Below are 23,093 nucleotides of genomic sequence, written 5' to 3'. Positions count from 1 at the left end.
ACTGATTTCCTTTAGGATCGACTGGTTGGATCTCAAGGGACTCTCAAAAGTCTTCTCCAACACCATTTCAAAAGCATTGGGTTTTCGGTATTCAGCCTTCTTTATGATCCAATTCTCATATCCATACATGACTACTGGAAAAACCATAACTCTGACCATAAAGACCTTTGTCGGCAAAGTCGTGTCTCTGCTCTTTAATATGCTGTCTAGGTTGGCCATAGTTTTTCTTCCAAGGAGTAAGTGTCTTTTAATTTCATGGCTGCAATCACCATCTGCAGTGATTTTGGAGCCCAAGAGAATAAAGTCTGTCACTGTTTCCACTGCTTCCCCATCTGTTTTCTGTGAAGTGATGGGACTGGATGCCATGATCTTAGTTTTTTGAAGACTGAGTTTTTTTTTTTTTTTTTTTTGAGAAAACATAATTTATTGCTTTTTCACTCTTCTCTTTCATTTTCATTAAGAAGCTCTTTAGTTTCTCTTCATTTTCTGCCATAAGAGTGGTGTCATCTGCTCATCTGAGATTATTGATATTTCTCCTAGCAATCCTGATTCCAGCTTGTGCTTCATCCAGCCTGGCATTTCACGTGAAGAGTCGGACATGACTGAAGCGACTTAGCAGCAGCATCAGCAGCAGCAGTGTGCATGTAAGTTAAATAAGCAAGGTGGCAATATACAGCCTTTTAGTACTCTTTTCCCAACTAGTCCATTGTTCCATGTCTAGTTCTAACTGTTACTTCTTGACCTGTATACTTAGTCTCCAGGCAAGAATGCTGGAGTTGGTTACCATGCCCTCCTCCAGGGGATCTTCCCAATCCAGGGATCTAACCTAGGTCTCCCACATTTCAGGCAGATTCTTTACCATCTGAGCCACCAGGGCAGCCTGGAGAGGCCTATCTCCTCCCCCAAATTAATTTAGGTCACAATTCAGAAGTCATTTTCTCAGAGACACACTGTTCCATTAGGATATAAGAAAATTTGTCAGCTGTTTTTCTTCATATTTACTTACCATGACCATCACAGAAGTGGTTGTCTATCTCTTCATGAGTGTAGAAGCTCTATTTTCTTGCACCATTTAAAACAGCACTTAGTGAGGCTTCCCTGATAGCTCAGAGGTAAAGCATCTGCCTGCCAATGCAGGAGACATGGGTTCGGTCACTGGTCTGGGAAGATGCTACATGCCATGGAACAACTTAAGCTCATACACTGCAACTACTGAGCCTGTGCTTTAGAGCCCGGGAGTCACAGCTACTGAGCCCATGTGCTTCCAACAAGAGAAACCACTGCAAGAGAAGCTTTTGCAGTGCAACAAAGAGTAGCTCCTGCTCTCTGCAACTAGAGAAAAGCCCGCACAGCAATGAACACCCAGCACAGTAAGTACCTGCTCAATAAATAAATATTTGTTCAGTGAAAGAAGAAATGATCTCCCAGGCCCTATGTAGTTGAAAGTTCTTTACCTCTTTTGACTTTGTCCTGCAGCACTTATCTAGTTACTTCATCCTGAGAACAATTCTTTAAATAGAATTAAATTGGTCAGGTTGGCTATTTGAGAGGAGTTTTTCACTTTTTGAACAAGACATTTTGGTTGACATAGCCTATGCAGAACTTAAGATGGTTTGCTGTTTCCTTAAGCAGTGGAGAAATGCCTATACAGTAATCAGGGTGGCTTAAATTCATTTAATTCTTAATATTTCCATTTTTGAATAAATATTTCATGCATTGCTCTTTTGGGAGGCAGAGAGCCGAAAACTTCAGCAATAATGTGTGTAAAATTTCTTTTTTCTGTGCAGTAACACATTTTGAAAGATATCTCAACAGGTTATGACAAGTAGAATAGGAAAATATTATTTTAATTTCCCTGTGTCAATTATTAGAATTACTGAAAAATATATTTAAATCGCACTTTATCAGTGTGATCCACTGTAAGGAGGAAGGTTGTGAGAAAGAACTGGACTGGTTTATCATAATTAAGTTTGTGCCCAAAATGCCAAAACAAATCAAACATGTTGGATATGTCTGTCTTGTGGTTATTGGGTACAACGTGAAATGGGGGGGATGGAGCCTGTCTAAATGTGGCTTGCTGCTTTGTAGCAGGTGGTAAAGTCTAAAGAAAATTTCCAGCAAAGTTCATCTTACAGGCTATGTTCTTAAAGTGTTCCTTCAGAAACAGATGTCACATAATAAGCAGTAATGAAAACCTTGAACGTGTGGAAGGTCATCTTGGATAATTAGAAATTCATTTTAGTGATTGGGTCTGATTACACCCAAGGCTCTACTCTTGTTCCTCTCCTTCTAGGCAGGACTCTGTAGGAAGTAATGGAGTCGGGCAAGGGGGCAGCTTGGTCTAAGCGGGATGGTGTGTTGTCTGCTTGGGACCATCCCAGTTTTAGCATCAACCATCTTGAATCCTGGGAAAGCCTTTTGTTCTAGACAAACCTGGGTAACTGGTCACCCTGGAACAAGTTGGTTCCCTTGCTGAGTGATGACACCCTGTTGCTAGAGGCAGAAAAGAGAAAGTGAATGGCCAGCTCCCTGCCTTGATAAAGAGGTGACTCCTGCGTGGGTTGGGGCAATGTCTAATCAGCTTTAGAGGCCAACTGGCTGCTGTCTTCTCAGTCTATAAATAAACAAACCCTGCACTGAAGAAGCTAAATGACTGATTGCATTTGTATAAAGTAGTTTTCGCTTGTGTGGTTTCCTATCTCCTCAATGGTGAAAAATTGAAAGCATTTCCTCTAAAGTCAGGAACAAGACAAGGGTGCCCACTTTCACCATTACTAGTCAACATAGTTTTGGAAGTTTTGGCCACAGCAATCAGAGCAGAAAAAGAAATAAAAGGAATCCAAATTGGAAAAGAAGTAAAACTCTCACTGTTTGCAGATGACATGATCCTCTACATAGAAAACCCTAAAGACTCCTATCATAACTTTAAAACAAAGATGGATCAACTTATGAGCTCTTACGCTATCTAACAGGTGATGATCTTTGCTTTTTAAGATCATTGCTATTTGACGAATAAGTCACTCCCCTGCCAAAGAATTATAGTTCATTGGTGTTTTAATCTCCAAATCCATGCTAAGACTTTTCTCCTTTTGTTGGTAAAAGGATTATTTTAATTGTGTGTGTGTGCACCTGTGCGCATGTGATAGAAAACAAGTAGTATATGATAGTGTAGTACTTTTTCAAAAATTTCTTTCAAATTTTTATAATTTATTAGCTCTACTATTGAAGGGATACTCCAGTATTCTTGGGCTTCCTTTGTGGCTCAGCTGATAAAGAATCTTCCTGCAATGCAGTAGACCTGGGTTCGATCCCTGGGTTGGGAAGATCCCATGGAGAAGGGAAAGGCTACCCACTCCAGTATTCTGGCCTGGAGAATTCCATGGTCTGTATAGTCCATGGGGTCACAAAGAGTTGGACTCTACTGAGCGACTTTTGCTTTTACATCTGAAGCAAAAGCTAAACACGTTTTATTCTAGAGACAACGCAACTGTCGTTTGTCTGTCTGTTCTCCATCCAGGTTATGGGTGATGTGTGGACATGGAGGAGTCAGACTGTAGCCTTGCACTCAGTTCACAGGATGATAGGAAGGGGAGGTTTTGAGTGAGGGAAGTGAGAAGCAGCACAGCCTAGGTGGACGATAAAGTTTACTTCTTCCCACCGTCCTAGCTAAGAGCAAGTAAGGAACTGGATTCAATAGCACATGGACCTCACCTCGGCTCTCTGTGATCACCTAGATGGGTGGGATGGGGTGGGTGGGAGGGAGGGAAGGAGGGGATATATGTATAATATAGCTGGTTCACTTCATTGTCCAACAGACTCTAAGAGAACATTGTAAAGCAATTATACTCTAATAAGAGAAAACTTTTGATTAAATTTAGATGAAATCTTGCATCTGCTAGATTCTAAAAAGGATGAAACAGTTCCTAGGACAGCCAGTGTGTGTGAAGAAAATATAAACAACCTACTCCCTATTAATTCTGTCCTTAATTTTTGCTTGCTGTTGTTTGGTCGCTAAGTTGTTTCTGATTCTTTGAGACCCCGTGGACTGTAGCCCACCAGGCTTCTCTGTCCATGGGGTTTCCCAGGCAAGAATCCTGAAGTGAGTTGCCATTTCCTTCTCCAGGGGATCTTCCTGACCCAGGGCCTAAACCTGCATCTCCTGCTTGGCAGACAGACTCTTTACCCCTGCGCCTCCTGGGAAGCCATTCTTTGCTTATAGATTCCCTTGGAGGCATCAATGTGGATAGTTTTAAATATTCCATTTCACAGTTTCTCTTACAGCTTGGGCGGCCGTGCAGTAGAGTTCTGATCAATGCAGTACAGGCAGAAGAATCTTTTGCCTTTTCCCACACTCCATTTTCCCACTGAAAGGAGGTTATAATGCCTGGAGATGCAGCAGCCGTATTGTGACCATGACACAACATGCATGATGAAAAGACCAAGGGAAAATCCCATCAGCCCTAGTGTTGTTAAACTGCTGAACTAACACCTACTCTGAGAATTGTCAAAGGCAGTGACTTGCAGTCAGTTGCTCCAGGGAGGACTTCTCCATTAATTACAAGTAGTTTCTTCCTAACTTGGAGAAGGCAATGGCACCCCACTCCAGTACTCTTGCCTGGAAAATCCCATGGACGGAGGAGCCTGGTGGGCTGCAGTCCATGGGGTCGCAAAGAGTCAGACATGACTGAGCGACTTCACTTTCACTTTTCACTTTCATGCATTGGAGAAGGAAATGGCAACCCACTCCAATGTTCTTGCCTGGAGAGTCCCAGGGATGGGGGAGCCTGGTGGGCTGCCATCTATGGGGTTGCACAGAGTTGGACACGACTGAAGTGACTTAGCAGCAGCAGCAGCAGCTTCCTAACTGGCCAAAAGATATAATGGAGAGAATACTACAGTAGGGAGCCAGGAAACTGTGTTCTAAGCCTCATTTTCTGTTATTTTTTTTCCTTAGGTAAGTTAACTTTACATATTTGCTTTGTGGCACCCGGTAGGACCTCTATAAACATGACTAAATTTATAAAATAGTATAATGCAGACATATAAACCAAATCATCTGTGAGGCCCTTTTTAGGTCTAAGAGATTAATCCAATTCCAAGTCATTTCTGAAAGAGAATTTACTGTTTCAAAGAAAATTGGTGTGTGTTTATATGTGTGTGTGATGTTTAAGTTTTATTTTTTAAATGCATGTATGCATATGTAGGGGCTTCTCTGGTGGCTCAGCTGGTAAAGAACTTGCCTGCCAATGCAGGAGACATAACTGACACAGTTTTAATCCCTGGGTCTGGAAGATCCCCTGGAGAAGGAAATGACAACCCACTCCAGTATTCTTGCCTGGTAAATTCCATGGTCAGAGGAGCCTGGCAAGGGGCAGTCCATGGGATCAGAGAGAGTTGGACAGGACTGAATGTGCACACATGCATGCAAGCACACATATGTATCTGTACACATTTGAAGGCCTATGATAATAGCAGTAATGAATTTTTTTTTTTTTTTTTTTTTTTGGTTTAAACCAGAGCTGATTTCCTTGCTGTACCTCACTGAGTTTCTCTGGCACAGCTGCTTGTCAGTGTAAATGCTACTTGCTTTGTGTTCAGCTCTGGCAGCTCTTACCTATCCTGCCCTTCTACCCCAACTTGTGTTAAGATTGGTGGCTTCAGTGTTTATCAAGTGCTTTGAGCCACATGTAGATCTAGGATTGTTGCAAACTAAGGAGGGAGGGCATGCTGTGTGACCAAGACAAATAAGGCTATAACGGCATCTGCTCAATCTTTGTATTCCTTAAGCTGTGCCTGTAAAAGGACCCCAGTTCCTCCATCTTTCTGCCCAGTGGCATCATGGAGCTGAAGTACAATAAACTGGAATGGCTCTGCTTTGAGTCTGTGTGAAGTCATGGCCATTGCCTAGACAGAGAAGCAGGCAGAGCTTTGGGACTTCTTAGAGGTCATAAAACCCAGCCACACCAGGGTGACTTTGATGTTTTCCAGGACTCTGAGCCTCTGTTCAGTACCATTATCTGCAGCCAATGGGAATTCTCAAGAGGGATGGCCTCTTCCTCTATATTAATGCCTTCCTCCATTGAGGAAGGCAAGCCAACAATCAAGATAATTATCAATGTGCCACTAATAATTGCATGAAGCTTTAAAGATATTTATAAGTATAGCTGTTTTGTAATAGAAGAAAAAAAATATCAATTGCCACAGTTGCTCAAGCTGAGCATGAAATGACAGGGTGACTTCAGTCTCTTAACCCCATCAAGTCTGCTCATGAACTATGCTTCCCCCTCCTTCACTATAGCTTCACCCTCCTCTTCCTCTCATGCCCATTTAATATTAGTGGCTCTTTCCTCTATGCTGCCTCGCATATGCATACATGCTCAGTTGCTTCAGTCGTGTCTGACTCTTTGTGACCCCATGGACAGTAACCTGCCAGGCTCCTCTGTCCATGGGATTTTCCAGTCAAGAATACTGGGGTGGGTTGCTATGCCTTCCTCCAGGGGATCTTCCCAGCCCAGAGATTGAAGCCAGGTCTCCTTCATTGCTGGCCATTCTTCACCGCTGAGCCACTGGGGAAAGCCCTCCCTTGCATGGTCTGGCTACAAAGTTTATTTATCTCTGATTTCCTCGTTAGAGTTCCAAGTGGAATTTCTCTTGCAGTCAGACTCCGAAGGTAAGGTGATGGGGTGGTTAGGACAGTCACTTTAGGGGCATATTTGCCCTCATGGTGTGACAGGATAGAAACAAATGTGAGCAAAGAAGATACTGTTTAATATTATCCTACATTATTGCACCTCTGGTTAGAGCCATTAGAAGAGAACTCTGAAGTCAGGTCTTTGGAGCCCATCTGTTTCCCTCCAGTGATGCATCTTTGTTTAAACGAGCATCTTGTCCAGTGTCCATCTTTAAGACATTGTTGAGGTGTGGTGAGTATTGTTAGAGCAGCAAGCTTTATCAAAAGATTTTTTTTTCATTTTAATGTCTTCTTTGTATGTCATGTCATTCTGAAAGCAGGTTTCAAGAATCCTGAACCTGTGTGAGTCAAGTATGATAAGTCATCTTGGAAGGCAATATTGGCTCGATGTTAAAAGCACAAGGTTAAAAATAATTATGCCTGACTACAGTGTCTGACTGTCTCTTTCCAGTTGTCTGGTTTTGGATAAGTTATCCAACCTGTCTGGGTCATAATTTTAAAGTGGGGAAAACAATTCCCATCTCCTGAGTCGTCACTAAGGGTTAAAATGAGATAATGTAGAAATAGCAGTTAACACAGGCCTTGACATAGAGTAAGAACTTAATAAATAAACGATGTGTTGTGGGTGTGTGTGTGTGTATATGTAGGTGTCTGGGCCACCTCAGAGCATGGAATCTAGAAATAAATTGGAGTCTATGTTAGATACCCATACAGACATATAGCCTCATTAGCATTCTACAGTTTTATTTACTTTCGGTAAACTGTAAGTATGTTTTTTAAATTGAGATGTAGTTGACATACGACATTATATTAGTTTTGTCTGTACAACATAATGATTTGTTTATATTGCAGAATAAGCACTACAGTAAGTCTAGTTAACAATAAGTATGTTTATAAATGTTCATATGTATGTTTACATAAATGTGAATACTTATAGAGGAACATTATTTTTATTTGGCATCTGGTAGTAAGTTGTTGCAGAGAAGGCAATGGCACCCTACTCCGGTACCCTTGCCTGGAAAATCCCATGGGTGGAGGAGCCTGGTGGCTGCAGTCCATGGGGTCGCTAAGAGTTGGACATGACTGAGCGACTTCACTTTCACTTTTCACTTTCATGCATTGGAGAAGGAAATGGCAACCCACTCCAGTGTTCTTGCCTGGAGAATCCCAGGGACGGGGGAGCCTGGTGGACTGCCGTCTATGGGGTCGCACAGAGTGAGACATGGCTGAGGTGACTTAGCAGCAGCAGCAGCAGCAGCAGTAAGTTGTTGTGTGGTATAAATTTTCAACCTTAAATGATCTCCTATGCATTTAGTCCTTTTTATTTTCTCTAATCCATCTTACAACAAGTTAGTTTCATTTTTTTTTTTCAGGGCATAAATGTACTATATGCCAAAACCCTTATTAATTCCATAGCTTCTGCAAAGTAAGTCCTGTCGTCATAGCATGACAGGCTTTCTGTTTGGCCCTGAATCACAATGCTAATCTCGTCACCTTCCATTTAGCCCTCTCCGACTAATTTAGCCATTAACCACATGTGGCTATTGAATGCTTGAAGTGGCTAGAGTGACTGAGGAATGGAATTTTAAATCTTACTTAATTTTAACTAAATTTAAGTTTGAATAACCGTATGTGGTTAATGCCTGCCATATTGGACAGTAAAAGTATGTAATACTCAGTGAGAAGTTCTCAGAGTCCATGTATAGATTCAAGGGTTATGTTGAGGAGTCTTAGATTCAGGAAGTAAATTAATGTCACCAATTGAGGTACCTGAAACAGAAAACAGCATCCACCCAAAGCTGCCATTTAGTCATTTTTACTTATATGAAAGGTTAACAAACTTGTATAAATTAGTCTCTTATGCTTAGTGTCATTAAATATTATCTAATAGGGACCACATTTGGAAAGCGGTGTTTGTGTTCATTCAAATAGAATTAACCTCCTTCTTTTTCTCCCTCAAGGTTGGTTTAAAAAACGTTTGGCTTCTAAGCTCATGCTAATAGGTAATTGCCTTTAGTTCTTCAGAGAGCAACAACAAAGAGCCAAACTGTGGTACCTGAAGTGTACTATCCAACAGTACAGAACTCCAAGGTGCAATTTAATAAAGCGTAGACTTAGTGGAACCTTTTATTCCATTGGGGTCCCATTTGAGCAATTGAAGCAATAATTTCCTAAATTGTACCCTAGTGGTCTAAATGTTAATTCAGCTTCCAGAGATTTCTAGTTTAAAGTCGAGGAGTAGATTTTACACTATGAAATCGTGGTCTATATATTCTATTTCTTTTAAACATCTAGATTAAGAAATCACAGCTTTCAAAATGAAGCTTCAAATTAATAGATGGAGGAGGAGTCAACCATGAATCAATTGTCTAAATTACATACATTTTTCCAGGTATTAAGAATTCTTTGAAACTTGAAGCAAAGTTTTGTGACCAGTTTTGGTATTAACTATCTCAGAAGGTTAGTTATATAGCTCTTTGTTTGTTTTAATTTCATCAGTCTACTTTCACTTCAATTGCCCTGTTTCATAATGTGCTCAGTTTTGTAAGCTGTATCTGATCTAGTAGATGCCAGTTTCCCCTCCACACACTTTTAGGGAGCACAGAAATTTATGTGCTCAGAAAATGCATTTCTTTTCTGATTATTGAGTAATATCCCAAAGGTCCATCTAGTCAAGGCTATGGTTTTTCCAGTAGTCATGTATGGATGTGAGAGTTGGACTGTGAAGAAAGCTGAGCACCAAAGAATTGATGCTTTTGAACTGTAGTGTTGGAGAAGACTCTTGAGAGTCCCTTGGACTGCAAGGAGATCCAACCAATCCATTCTGATGGAGATCAGTCCTGTGTGTTCATTGGAAGGACTGATGCTAAAGCTGAAACTCCAGTACTTTGGCCACCTCATGCAAAGGGTTGACTCATTGGAAAAGACTCTGATGCTGGGAGGGATTGGGGGCAGGAGGACAAGGGGATGACAGAGGATGAGATGGCTGGATGGCATCACCGACTAAATGGACATGAGTTTGAGTGAACTCCTGGAGTTGGTGATGGACAGGGAGGCCTGGCATGCTGTGATTCATGGGGTCACAAAAAGTCAGACATGACTGAGCGACTGAACTGAATTGATACCTTATGAGGCCCACATTTTGGGTGGAATAAAGGGAATTTTATTTATTTTTATTTATTTAGTCTAATAAAAAAATAATTAATAGCCCCATTAAATAAAAGTAGACTTTGAGATCCTTATTTTTTCTGATTTTCACATCTCGCCTATTTTACTCTTCCCCAAAACAACTTGGGCAGGTGAGTGTGGCTTATGTGGCCTTGAAGGGAGGAAGTACTTATAATGTCATGGGACCAAGTTTTACATGCCCTTTCCACAGGGTGATAGTGGTAGGAAGACTGACAGGGCTGCTGTCTGGGTGGCTGAATGTGCTGACATGTGACAGGTCCTATCTATTGGAGAAAATGCTCTTTTCTACTCTTGATTTCCAGGAAAAGTGATTTTGCCAAAGCAGACTTCTGTGTCTCTTGCAACACCCCTTCATTTCTTCCTAGCTGAGGTGTAATGGGAGAAGGCAATGGCACCCCACTCCAGTACTCTTGCCTGGAAAATCCGATGGGCAGAGGAGCCTGGTAGGCTGCAGTCCATGGGGTCGAGAAGAGTTGGACATGACTGAGCGACTTCACTTTCACTTTTCACTTTCATGCATTGGAGAAGGAAATGGCAACCCACTCCAGTGTTCTTGCCTGGAGAATCCCAGGGATGGGGGAGCCTGGTGGGCTGCTGTCTATGGGGTTGCACAGAGTCAGACACGACTGAAGCTACTTAGCAGCAGCAGCAGCAGAGGTGGAATGAGGTACCTGGTTGGAAGGCAGCAGGTCTCTCCATTGTTTGGAGAGGATCTGTCCAAGGTCCTGAATGTGGTCTCTCTTCCCAGAAGCAGTGTCTAGGGCCGGTGGGTGTGCTTTGCAGACTCACACTCCTCTTGTGTGTGTTGTCTCAGGTCTGGACAGGGATCTGGGTAGGGAGATATCAGGCCCATTTGTCTTTCCTGCCCCTCTCTCTCATCCTCCTCCCTGCCCCTCCTTTCCCTCCTTTTTCTCCTCCCCCATTCTCCTTCCTCTCCTTCCTCCTTCTCTTCCTTCTTCTTCTCCTCCTCTCCCCTACCCTTCCATCTTCTTCTTTTTGGGTTAAAGCCCAATTTAGACTATTTTCCCAAGCTTTAGACAATGCAAGAGCTGTACCCTTCCTATTGCATTTATCAGTCAAATCTGAGGGTCACTCAGAGGTATCTTTCACTTTGGGATGGTGTGCTAATATGCTAAGTTTCTTCAGTCATATCTGACTCTTTGCAACCTTATGGACTGTCGCCTGCCAGGCTTCTCTGTCCATGAGATTCTCTAGGCAAGAGTACTGGAATGGGTTGCCATGTCCTTCTCCAGAGGATCTTCCTGACTCAGGGACTGAACTCAAGTCCCCTGTAGTTCCTGCATGGAAGGCAGATTCTTTGTCACTGAGCCACCAGGGAAGCCCTTTTTGCATTTGGTTAACTTCTCTGACACTAGCTCTCAATCACTGCATGCAAATATTGTTTGCAAATCTCAGAGAATTACATGGCAGCTTTTCAGAGATAAGTGAACTCTGTTAATGAAGAAAATAAAATGAAGCCTTCCTATGTTGGTATCAATCTCAGCTTCACTTGTGAAGAAAACTTGAAAAATTAATACAGATCCAAAGCCCAACAAAAGAAAAAGATCTTTAAAGAAAGCTTGTGTATGACCTCCTTACACCTGGGAATTAGACTGGTGTTGAAATAGCAGGCAGGCTTAGGAAAGCCAAAATTTATGAATGCAACAGAAATAAATACTTTGCATGCTGTTCTCACCTGTTAAGGGGGGAATGTTGTAATATCTACTTGACAACATTGTTTCTGACATTGAGTGAAATCACATTGTATGTAAAAATCACCTCAGTGTACATGACTCAAACTTGTACCTCTATAACACAATAGATTATGCATATTATTTGTTTGATTGTGAGCAGAGTGATTGAAACAATGATTGTTAATTTCATAAATGCCAGGAATTTGATCTATGTATTGTACATTGCATCATGATCTTTTGTGAAGCAAGTGATTCTTCTGTAATTTTAATAGGCCATTCCTGACTTTTAAATTTTTTTTATGGTTTAGATAGGTTACTGCATTTCACTTTTCTTAAAAAAAAATGACCCCTGACTTCATTTTGCCTTTGCTGAGTGCAGTGAGTATGGATATGCTATACTCTGTAGAGTTGGAAGAGCCATACATGTTTCTAGAGACACTCTGCTATTACCAGGCTTATTTCACTGAGAGAGAAAACTCAGTTTAGCAAATCATTGTTTGTTTTGCAATAGATGCAGAAAATGGTAGTGAATAATGAACTGTCAGATTGGTGCTGGTTTGATATGTCTTACCAGTTAGCTCTTAAGCATTAATAAGCAGAGTGCAAAAATAATTATTTTGAGGTACAGCATATGGTTGCTTTAGAATAATATGGTCATTTCCATTCCATTTCAGGCAAATCAAACCTTTGAGCTAAAACTGCATTCTTATTTTCTGAATAGCCATATGTAATGACAAGAGTTACTTAATTAAAATTCTGCAACATGACAATGGGAGAAATGATGAATTATCCATTTCTAATCTGTTCCCCTGCCACCGTTTCATCAAATATCTAGATGGGTAGTTAGTAATCACAAATTTCCCTGGGGGTGTATTTGTTGAGCACCTATCGGTGCCTGGGACTGTGAAGGATACAGAAGCTTTCAACAAAGTCTTTACCTCATGGAATGTAATTGATAGGAAATGACATTCTCACAAGAGCAGTTAAGGAATGATAGAAGAGTTTAAAATTAAGTGTCAAAAAATTAGTAGAAACATTTTTAAGTGTTCGAAGGAAGTGGAAATTTCTGTGGGTTTAGGAAATTGAAGAAAACTGGACTGTGAAGAGAGGTTAAGAGTGTCAAGGATAGGACACAGGATGAAATTCAGAGAAGACATGAGATGTGAGAAGTAGAGAGCAGATGGAGGGCTAGAGTAGGCTTATGAGCTTGACTGATGAAGAACGTCTATGAGATGAGTTCTGGTTATGAGGCAGAGCTGAGCCAGCAAACGACTGTCAACATTAACAAGGTCAGGAAAGCTAAACTGCGAGGTTCGGCTTTCTCCTGTAGGTGGGTGTGAGCCCATGGAGAAAGCCAGTAGCCATGCAGATAGCCACTGTGTTCTGGGGACATTCTTGGGCATGAGTGTGTGGGGCAGTGCTGTGCACCTTTGTCCCACTTAGGAACAAGGGAGTGGAGTATGCCATCGTAGAAAACAATTCTTGAGTTAAGTTTCTAGGAAATTCTGGCCTAGGGGTAGAGATGGTGGAGGTTGGCAAAAAGAGGTAGGAAGGTGGTTTACCCATGATGCAGGGTCTGCCTAAGGGAAAGAGAAACCTCTCTGGGTGACTTTAGTTCTTTGCCAAGGAACAAAATCTGAAGACTCAGTTGTGTGAGGAATGTTCTTGTGGCTGCAAGCCAACTTATGTGGCCAGTTCTCCACCAGCTCTTTTTCCTGAATCACAGTCATCTTGAGGTTGCCTATCCCCAGTCCAGGAAAGAGGAAAAGAACAAGAGAGCTCTTCTTAGAACTTCGGAACTTCAGATACCAGGCCAATGTGCTTCATATACCACATCTTTAAAGTTATTTTTCTGTGAACAAACCTAAAATAACTCTTTAATTCCAACTTTACTCTTTTGAGAGTCCCTCTAAGGATCAGAACCTACTTTGCCTGTCTGCCTGTCTGCCTCTCTATTAGATAGTATCATCGTCTATCTGTCACCATCATCTCATTGTGATTCCATCATCATCAAATTTCTATTTGATTATATATATCTATATATATCTATCTCTGAATCATTTAACCATATGGCAGAAATCAACATGACATTGTAAATCAACTATACTCAATAAAACAAATTTTAAATATTTATTTATTTATCTAGCTGCACCAGGTGTGACATGCACAATCTTTAGTTGTGACCTACAAACTCCTAGTTGCAACATGTGGGATCCAGTTCCCTGACCAGGGGTCAAACCCAGGCCCCCTTGCATTGGGAGTGTGGCTTCTTAGCTACTGGACCTCCACAGAAGTCCTGTCAATTTCTCTTTATTTTAGTTAGGATAGTCTTCACACCAACTTCACACCAACTTTATAACGATTTCTGTTTCTGTGGACCCACTGTTATTTCCAAGCCAAAAGTGACAAATTTTTGGCTTGGATTCAAATTCTACTTATTCTCCAAAAATCTGGCTCAATTTCCACCTGCTCCATGAATTTTCATCTCTCCATTTGAGCCTGGAATGGTCTCTATATTTTCTGGACCATTAAAAAAATAAAATAAAAACATAGAGCACAGAATTAGAACAGACCAAAGTGCTAGAATGTTGAAAATTCGAGAACATAGCAAGTTACAATCTTTGTACTCATGGTTCTATTTTAAAGGATTAAGACTATTAACCTGCAGAGGCTTAGCCTCTGTTTGATATATTTCTAGTATCAGGGAAATGCCAGCCCATTCCATTTTGTTTCAGAAGGATATTCATTATTTTCCTGTCTTTCTGTTAGACTATATAGAAGCAGGACAGAAAATATGCTTATATGTTTTTGTAATTTGTAATGATGATGCTTCATAAGTTTATTTAGCAGCAGCTATCTTTCGGACATTGTAATAAGCATTGGGAATCCTAAGATGAAAAAAACAAAACACACTCCCTTACTCATTTCCTGTGAAAGTGAGCGTGGCTTGTAGTATCAGGTGATCAGTAAATATTTGTTGAAGAAGAGAAGAAAAGAGGCAATAAAACCAACTATTATTACTGGCTCTTTAGAATATGGTTTCCTGGGTTAGATTGCCTGGCTTTGAACCTTGGCTCTGATACTAGCTGCTTACTAAACTGTGTCTCAGGTTACTTATTATAAAATAGTATATTAGATTTGAATGAAATAGAGTGTATAAAGTACATTATATGGCATCTAGCCACATAGCTCTCCAAAAATGTGATGACAATTATGATAATAAATTGGAGTTATTGGGTGGTGGCATTCACACAATACAATGAGAATTGTACAGAAGAGGGGCAGTCTACTCAGGCCAGTGCATGGGAGGGTGAGAGGGATGGGTCAGGGAAGAGGTGTATGAAGGACAGTCTGAGAAATCTGAGCTAGGAGCTATGCTGAACGTAAAGGAGAGTGCATAATACTGACTGAGCACAAACAGACTTGACCTTTACAAACTGGAAGATGGTACCAGGTGCTCTGAAACTCAGATATGTCATTGGTAATGTGATATTATTCCAAGAAATTCCAGAGAAAGTACTCCCTTTTGAGACAATAATGGAAATAATTTATCATATATGAGCTCTGCATTTAGCATTTTTTGTAAGAAAATATCTGAAATTTTTGAATATTTCAGATGTCTGAAAATATCTGAAAATTTCTGTAAATGTAGTGGATGAACAACTAAGAAAAGCCCTGGGCAATGCATCAATTGTTCACCAGCACCTGTTCTTCTAACATGTTATTCAATTAAAAGAGTGGTTGCTTTTGTCTCTACTGATCTCTTGGGCTTGTTGGGAAAAAACACCCTCAGAAGACAAATACTAGAGGGTCAGGTGGACGCTATTTTATTTTCTATTATGACGTGTAAGAGTTTGGCTGTGATTTTTACTTTAAGTTACTGGGGTGGATGTTGTTATTTCTACAATATTTCTAGGCAGTGTTTACCCTTACTTCTGGATATCTCATTTGCTGGCCATCAAAGTGTTTATGAAAACAGTAAATATTTTTATAGATTTGTTTTATGGTTTTTGTTAGCTCCAAATGGACAGTTGTTATTTTATTATAGGCATAGAGTGCTATCTAGCCACATCAATGCATGTACTTTTATTTATATTTTGAAATAATAATAGATAACATTTATTGAGTGTTCAATGCCTGCTGTTTTTTTTTAAATACTTTTTTAATTGAAGGATGATTGCTTTACAGAATTTTGTTGTTTTCTGTCAAACCTCAACATGAATCAGCCATAGGTATACATATATCCCCTCCCTTCTGAAACTCCCTCCCATCTTCCTCTCCATCCCACCCCTCTAGGTTGATACAGAGCCCCTGTTTGAGTTTCCTGAGCCATACAGCAAATTCCTGTTGGCTATCTATTTTACATATGGTAAAGTAAGTTTCCATGTTACTCTCTCCATACATCTTACCCTCTCCTCTCTTCTCCCCATGTCCATAAGTCTATTCTCTATGTCTGTTTCTCCATTTCTGCCCTGCAAATAAATTCTTCAGTACCATTTTTCTAGATTCCATATATATGTGTTAATATATGATATTTACCTTTTGCTTTCTGACTTACTTCAGTTTATATAATAGGCTCTAGGTTCATCCACCTCATTAGAACTGACTCAAATGCATTCCTTTATTATGGCTGAGTAATATTCCATTGTATATGTACCACAACTTCTTTATCCATTCATCTGTCGATGGACATCTAGGTTGCTTCCATGTTCTGGCTATTGTAAATAGTGCTGCAATGAACAATGGGACACATGTGTCTTTTTCAATTTTGGTTTCCTCAGGGCATATGCCTAGGAGTGGGATTTCTGGGTCATATGGTGCTTTTATTCCTAGTTTTTAAAGGAATCTCCATACCGTCTAAGTTTTATACTGTCTGAGTTTCATATGATCTAACTTTTATACCATCTAAGTTTACCATCTAAGTTTTATATCATCCAAATTTCATGCTGTCTAAGTTTTATAACCATTACTTCACTGACAGGATGGCTGCAACTCTTTGAAATTTCCAACTATGTCAAATCTTTGATTTAGTCCTCTGAAATCAGTAATATTCTTTTTTATAAATTTTCATTCTATATTGGAGTATAGTTGATTAACAATATTTTGCTAGTTTTGGGTATACAGTGAAGTTATTCAGTTATTCATATACATGTACCTCTTCTCCCACGAATTCTTTTCCCATTTAGGTTATTAGAGAATATCGAGCATAGTTCCCTATGCTATATAGTAGGTACTTGTTGGTTATCTGTTTTAAATATTGTAGTGCGTATATGTCATTCTCCAACTCCCAATTTACTCTCCCTACCTCCCACTTTTCTCCTTTGGTAACCATAAGCTTGTTTTCTTTTCATTTTTTTAGGTGACCTTGGGTTCAGTGATTTATTTAAACTTTTTATTTTATATTGGAACATAGTTGGTTAACAATATCATGTTTGTTTCAGGCATACAACAAAGTGATTCAGTTGTGCATACACATCTATCTATTCTTTTTCAAATTATTTTCCCATTTGGGTTGTTATATAATATTGAGCAGAGTTCCCTGTGATATACATAAGTCCTTGTTGGTTATCTATTTTATTATTATTTTTAAAAAAATATTTGTGTATTTATTTATTTGGCTGTGTTGGGTCTTTCTTGAAGTACACAGGATATTCCTTGCGGCATGTGGGTTTCTCTCTGATTGTGATGTGTAGGCTCTAAAGTGTGTGGGCTCTGTAGTATTATATTTAAATACAGCAGTGTGGACATGTCAGTCCTACACATCCTAACTATCCCTCCCCACTCCCCATCTCTCCCTTCCCACTCCTGTTCCCCTCTGGTAACCATAAGTTCATTCTCTAAGCCTGTGAGTCTGCTTTATAAGTAAGTTCATCTGTGTCAATTATTTTAGAGTCAACATATAAATGATACCATATGATATTTGTCTTCTTCTATTTCACTTCACTTAGTGTGATAATCTCCAAGTCCTTCCATGTGGCTGCAAATGGCATTATTTCATTCTTTTTAATGGCTGAGTGATGTTCCATTGTATAGATGTACCAAATCTTTATCCATTCATCTGTCAATGAATGTCTAAGTTAGAGGTTCTTTTATTTCTCCTTGAAAATCAACCAATTCTTTTTTGAGCTCATATATTTCTTGCAAACCCTTACTAAATGTAATGAGTAATAATCAGCATACTTTAATACCTGTTTTCTAACCACTTTCCCCACAGATAAAAGCTTAGAAGGCACTGGTCCTGTCTTCCAAGAAAGACATTTTACCAAATGTCTTGTAACTGTATTTTATGGGTGTCTATCTTTTGAGCCTATATTAAAATTTTTCTCCACTGTATTCTACTAAGCCACTAACTGAGCCAATGCCACATGTTTTAGGGGTGTGTTATGGCATTATGCTACTTGAAGGTATACATTTCTTTATTAAGGAGGTCTAATTTCTGTTACAAATAAATCTCAAAGTGTATAGTGGCCTAAACACAGAAGTTTTTCTGACTTACGTGAGTAATCTAAGCTTGTTCTAGTGTTGCAGGAAGTGGACTAGGTTTGTGATAGTTTTTCAGAGATCCAGGCTGATGGAGACTAGACTATCTTCATCTCATAACTTCCAAAGAGTCCCTAGGTCTCGTCAGCTACCAGCAACAGAGGTAAGAGAGATGCAGGAGGATGGCATGAGAGGTTTCAGTGGGCCAGGCTGGCACTTGGCATCTATTACTTAGTGTACATTCCATTGGCTAAAACTTAGTCCCGTGGTTGTACCCAGCTTCAGGAGAGGCTGGGAAATTTATTCCTGCAGTGTGCCTCTCTTCAGGCAGATGAAGAGAACATAGATTTTAGTGAGCAATTAGCATAAATTACTTGGATTTTTAAAAAAGTCCTGTATTTTTCTTGTAATTAAAAAAGAACCCTATAATATGGTTCTTTTTGCCTTGTCTTTGAGCATTTTTGTTACTTGGAGTTTATCTTGGGAAAATGAATGGACAAGTGAATAGTGACATATGTACAAGATTATATTGCAGAATTGTTTATGTGAGAGGGGACATTTGAAATAGCCTAAGTGGCAACCCACTCCATTACTCTTGCCTAGAGAATCCCATGGATGGAGAAGCCTGGTGGGCTACAGTCCATGGGGTCACAAAGAGTCAGACAGGACCGAGCAACTTAGCTTTCACTTTCACTTTAATAGATAAATGCTTGGAGATTGGCTACTACATGGCCTGTAGGTCAATAATCAAAGATCTGTATTCATTGATATTAAAAGAAATTAATGTCATGTTAACTAAGTAAAGGATGTTAAATGATAATATGTACTATCTTGTCTTGCATATTTTTGTGTCTTTATGTGTTGAAGTTTGGAAGACTATCAAGATGGCAATAATGGTGATCCATGAGTGGTTAGATTATGAATTTCAGTTTTTCCTCTTTTTCTTAACAGTATTATGTATATGATATAGTGAATAAATCATTTTGATTATTATAAGATCAATACTGCTGATATTGTGTCAGAACAGCCTGTTTGTAGGGTTCTACCACTCACATCCTGATGTGGAGTTACTCTCCTTCTGTTGTCATAGCTGTTAGAAAAGTAGTTGTTTGGTAAAGAATCCCCTAGATTCCGTGTGCTTTCTTTATTCAAGTGATATCCAACTCCTACTTTTGCCCCATTGGATAACTACCCCAAAGTAGTGTGGTCCTATAAAAACACTTTCACACAATTTTCTTATTTACTCTCTACAATAATCCTAAGAAATCAGAGTGGTTATTTTTATGATCAGGAGTCAGAATTTCTAATCTAACCTAATCTTTCTAATCATCTTCAGAAAGATGAAGTGACTTTGCTAACGTCATGTCTGGTGAGAGCTGGAGCCAGACTTGAACCTGGATCTTCTTGCAGAGTTGGCCTCTCCCACCCTAGTCACTGTCAACCAGGGCTGCACTTTCACATCCCCTAAGGGAATTCACCAACTGCTTGCTCTCACCTCAGACTGAGTAAAAAAATCATTCCTATGTTTCTAAACACCATGAGTCACTATAATATGCAATGGGTTTTGGAATATCTGTCTAATGCCAGGGTGCCACAGGGACAAGACTCACAGAAGCCTGTACTGTAGGGGGCTGGGAAGATGTTGTTCTGCTTCATTTCCAGCTGTGGGTGATAGAGAAATCTGGAGAGGCAAATAGAGAGGCAAATTAGATGTGAGTAGCCTTGCAGAGCAGAGAAGACAATGGCACCCCACTCCAGTACTCTTGCCTGGAAAATCCCATGGACAGAGGAACCTGGTGGGCTGCAGTCCATGGGGTTGCTAAGAGTCGGACATGACTGAATGACTTCACTTTCACTTTTCACTTTCATGCATTGGAGAAGGAAATGGCAACCCACTCCAGTGTTCTTGCCTGGAGAATCCCAGAGATGGGGGAGCCTGGTGGGCTGCCATCTATGGGGTCGCACAGAGTTGGACACGACTGAAGTGACTTAGCAGCAGTAGCAGCAGCAGCCTTGCAGAGAGCGGGGGAGAATGTAAACTCTTAGGTCTCATAGCAAAGCAAAAGAATAGAAAGAGGAAACAAACAAACAAAAAACAACCAAGGTTCTCATTTGAGCCTGAGATGTAGTACCAGGGACTAAAGATCTCTTCCTGAAGATTCTAGACCAGCCCAGGCACATATGCAGGAAAGAGAGATTCATCTTTCCCTGTAGTGCCCTTCCCATGCCAGGGCTCCCGCCCCTTCCTCTACCACCTCCCATATGTGCAATATCTGGTTATTGGACATCAGTTTATTTCCTTGGTTTATTGGTCTTCCCTAGTCATCTTTTTCTTTACTTCTAAGTGAACATGTTCTCAAGTAATTCACAAGGTGGGGGAAACTATGTAAACCAATTTACATTAAGATACCATTTACTGATGGTAGCTTGTTACTTTTTCCTTCTCGTAAGTATTTGTAGATTAATAACACTTACCCCAAAGAAATGAGTCACTGAGATTGAACATGAGGAAAAGTATAGACCTTCAGGAGAGAACTAGGACTAGGAGATCATTATGTAGTTCATTATACTTGGCATATTGCTGTAGGTGTTCAGCTCCTTGTGGGGAGAGAACTGAGTTATTCAATCATTTATTCACTAAATAAATATTGAGCGTCACCTATATGCCCACATGGTCTAGGTATAGGAGATGCAGACGTGAGCAAAATAGGAGGATAATTTCTTTACAATATTGTGGTGTTTTTTGCCATACATCGACATGAATCACCTACGAGTGCACATGTGTCTCCCCATCCTGAACCCCCTACCACCTCCCTCCCCTCTGGGTTGTCCCAGATCACTGGCTTTGAATGCCCAGCTTCATGCATCGAACTTGTAATGGTCATCTATTTTACATATGGTAATGTACTGCTGCTGCTAAGTCGCTTCAGTCATGTCTGACTCTGTGCAACCCCATAGACGGCAGCCCACCAGGCTCCCCTATCCCTGGGATTCTCCAGGCAAGAACACTGGAGTGGGTTGCCATTTCTTTCTCCAATGCATGAAAGTGAAAAGTGAAAGTGAAGTCATTCAGTCATGTCCGACTCTTAGCGACCCCATGGACTGCAGCCTACTGGGGTCCTCTGCCCATGGGATTTTCCAGGCAAGAGTACTGGAGTGGGTTGCCATTGCCTTCTCTGATGGTAATATACAGACATGAGCCAAATAGATTAAAAATCTCTGCCCTTGTAAAGCTTACATTCTAGTGGGAAGAATAGGTAAAGTGAAAGTGAAAGCCACTCAGTCGTGTCCGACTCTTTGTGACCCCATGGCCTATATATATTCCATGGAATTCTCCAGGCCAGAATACCAGAGTGGGTAGCCTTTCCCTTCTCCAGGAGATCTTCCCAACCCAGGGATTGAACCCAGGCCTCCTGCATTGCAGGCAGATTCTTTACCAGCTGCGCCACCAGGGAAGCCCAAGGTTAGGTAATGAACATAACAAATAAGGAAATACATAATGTGTTAGATGGAGAAGAATGAAACAATGGAGGGAAATAGGACCAAAGGAAGAAGAAGGTAAAGCCTTCAGTAAGTAGAGACCAGGAGGTTAAAGAAGGCACCATGTCAATATCCAGCAGAACAACTTTCAAGGAGGAAGAAATAGTAAGTGTGAAGGTTATGAGATCACAGTGTTCTGTTGTGATCCAGAAACAGTGGGTGCCAGTGTGGCTGGAACAGAGAGAGAGAGAGGGAAGGACTTCCCTGGTGGTTCAGTGGTTAAGAATCCGCCTTCCAGTGCAGGGGACGTGGGTTCAGTCCTTGGTCCAAGAAGATTCCACATGCCCGCAGAGCACCTGTATGTCACTACGACTGAAGCCTGTGCACCTAGAGCCCAAGCTCTGCAGTAAGAGAAGCCGCCAAAATGAGAAGCCTGCTCATTGCAATGAAGAATGGCCCCGGCTCACGGCAACTAGAGAAAGGCTTAGCAGTAATGAAAACCCAACACAGCCAAAAATTAATTAAGTAGTATTTTTAAAAAGAGAGGGAAAATAGCAAAGGACGAGGTCAGAGATAACAGCAGGGACAGTATTATGTAGTTGCTGCTGCTGCTAAGTCGCTTCAGTCATGTCCAATGTGGGGTCTCATACAAACTATGATTTTTACCTAGGGAGGCACGGGAGTCATTGGAGGGTATGGAGATGATTCTGGCTCCTAGATGCTGAATGTAGGGGCACAGGGCAGATTTGGAGTGACCTGTCAGGGGGGCTGTAGCAGTGATCCTGGCAAGAGATGATGATGGCTTGGGCCAGGGTGATGTGGAGGGGGTGATGAAAAGTGGTGAATCCTGAATATTTTGAAAGAAGAGCCAGTAATTACTTACTAATGAAGTAGACGTGTGGTTCGAGAGAAGAAGAGGCAGGAAGAGCGGTCATTTCTGGAAGGATACAACCGACATAAGTGACACAAAGAGTAAGGTGACCGGCACAGGATTCAGGGAGAGGGTGAGGAATGCATGTGATGTGACACTTGAGTTGAGCCTGTTCCAGTGGAGAGTCTGTTAGAGTTTTAGGGGGAAATGATGAGAAAGCAGTTGGCTATTGGATATGTGAGCTTGGATTTCAGAGGGAAGTTTAGGCTGGAGATCAAACTGTAGAAAATGTAGCTTTGTGAAGAAATCGAGATAGATGCAAAGTAGCAGATTGTATAAGTTCAGGCCCTGAAGCCAGATTGCCTGGGTGGCAATATAATCTAACTTCGAGGGGCTCAGTGTCCTCATCTGTAAAATGGAGGTAATAATTATTAGTGTCTAGGGACTTCGCTGAGAAGGCAATGGCACCCCACTCCACTGTTCTTGCCTGGAGAATCCCAGGGACAGAGGATCCTGGTGGGCTGCCGTCTATGGGGTCGCACAGAGTCAGACACAACTGAAGTGACTTAGCGGCAGGAGCAGCAGCAGGGACTCCCTGGTGGTCCAGTGGTTAAGATCCCATGCTCCTGATGCAGCAGTTCTGGGTTCAGTCCCTGGTCGGGGAACTAGACCCCAATGCCTCAACTAA

At 40.9% G+C, this 23,093-nt stretch overlaps 1 long non-coding RNA gene across 5 annotated transcripts in view; it reads right to left on the bottom strand.

Moving 5' to 3' along the window:
* Positions 1-23,093, bottom strand: part of LOC138990986 (uncharacterized) — a 56,736-nt gene that overhangs the window by 23,794 nt on the left and 9,849 nt on the right. For 3 of the 5 annotated variants that reach the window (XR_011467005.1, XR_011467008.1, XR_011467007.1), the window contains exons 3-5: positions 16,232-16,304; positions 13,137-13,315; positions 10,552-10,708 (exon numbers count right to left, since the gene is read on the bottom strand). This is a non-coding gene — a long non-coding RNA (uncharacterized lncRNA). Of the gene's footprint in view, positions 1-1,826; positions 10,709-13,136; positions 13,316-16,231; positions 16,305-23,093 lie in introns of those variants that run through there. The other 2 variants (XR_011467006.1, XR_011467004.1) reach the window with 2 other exon arrangements.

This window comes from Bos mutus, chromosome 15 (assembly GCF_027580195.1).
Source record: "Bos mutus isolate GX-2022 chromosome 15, NWIPB_WYAK_1.1, whole genome shotgun sequence".
In the NCBI taxonomy this organism is placed as follows: domain Eukaryota; kingdom Metazoa; phylum Chordata; class Mammalia; order Artiodactyla; family Bovidae; genus Bos; species Bos mutus.
Note: the sequence above shows the minus strand (reverse complement) of the source record. Positions and strands in the feature narration are given on the sequence as shown.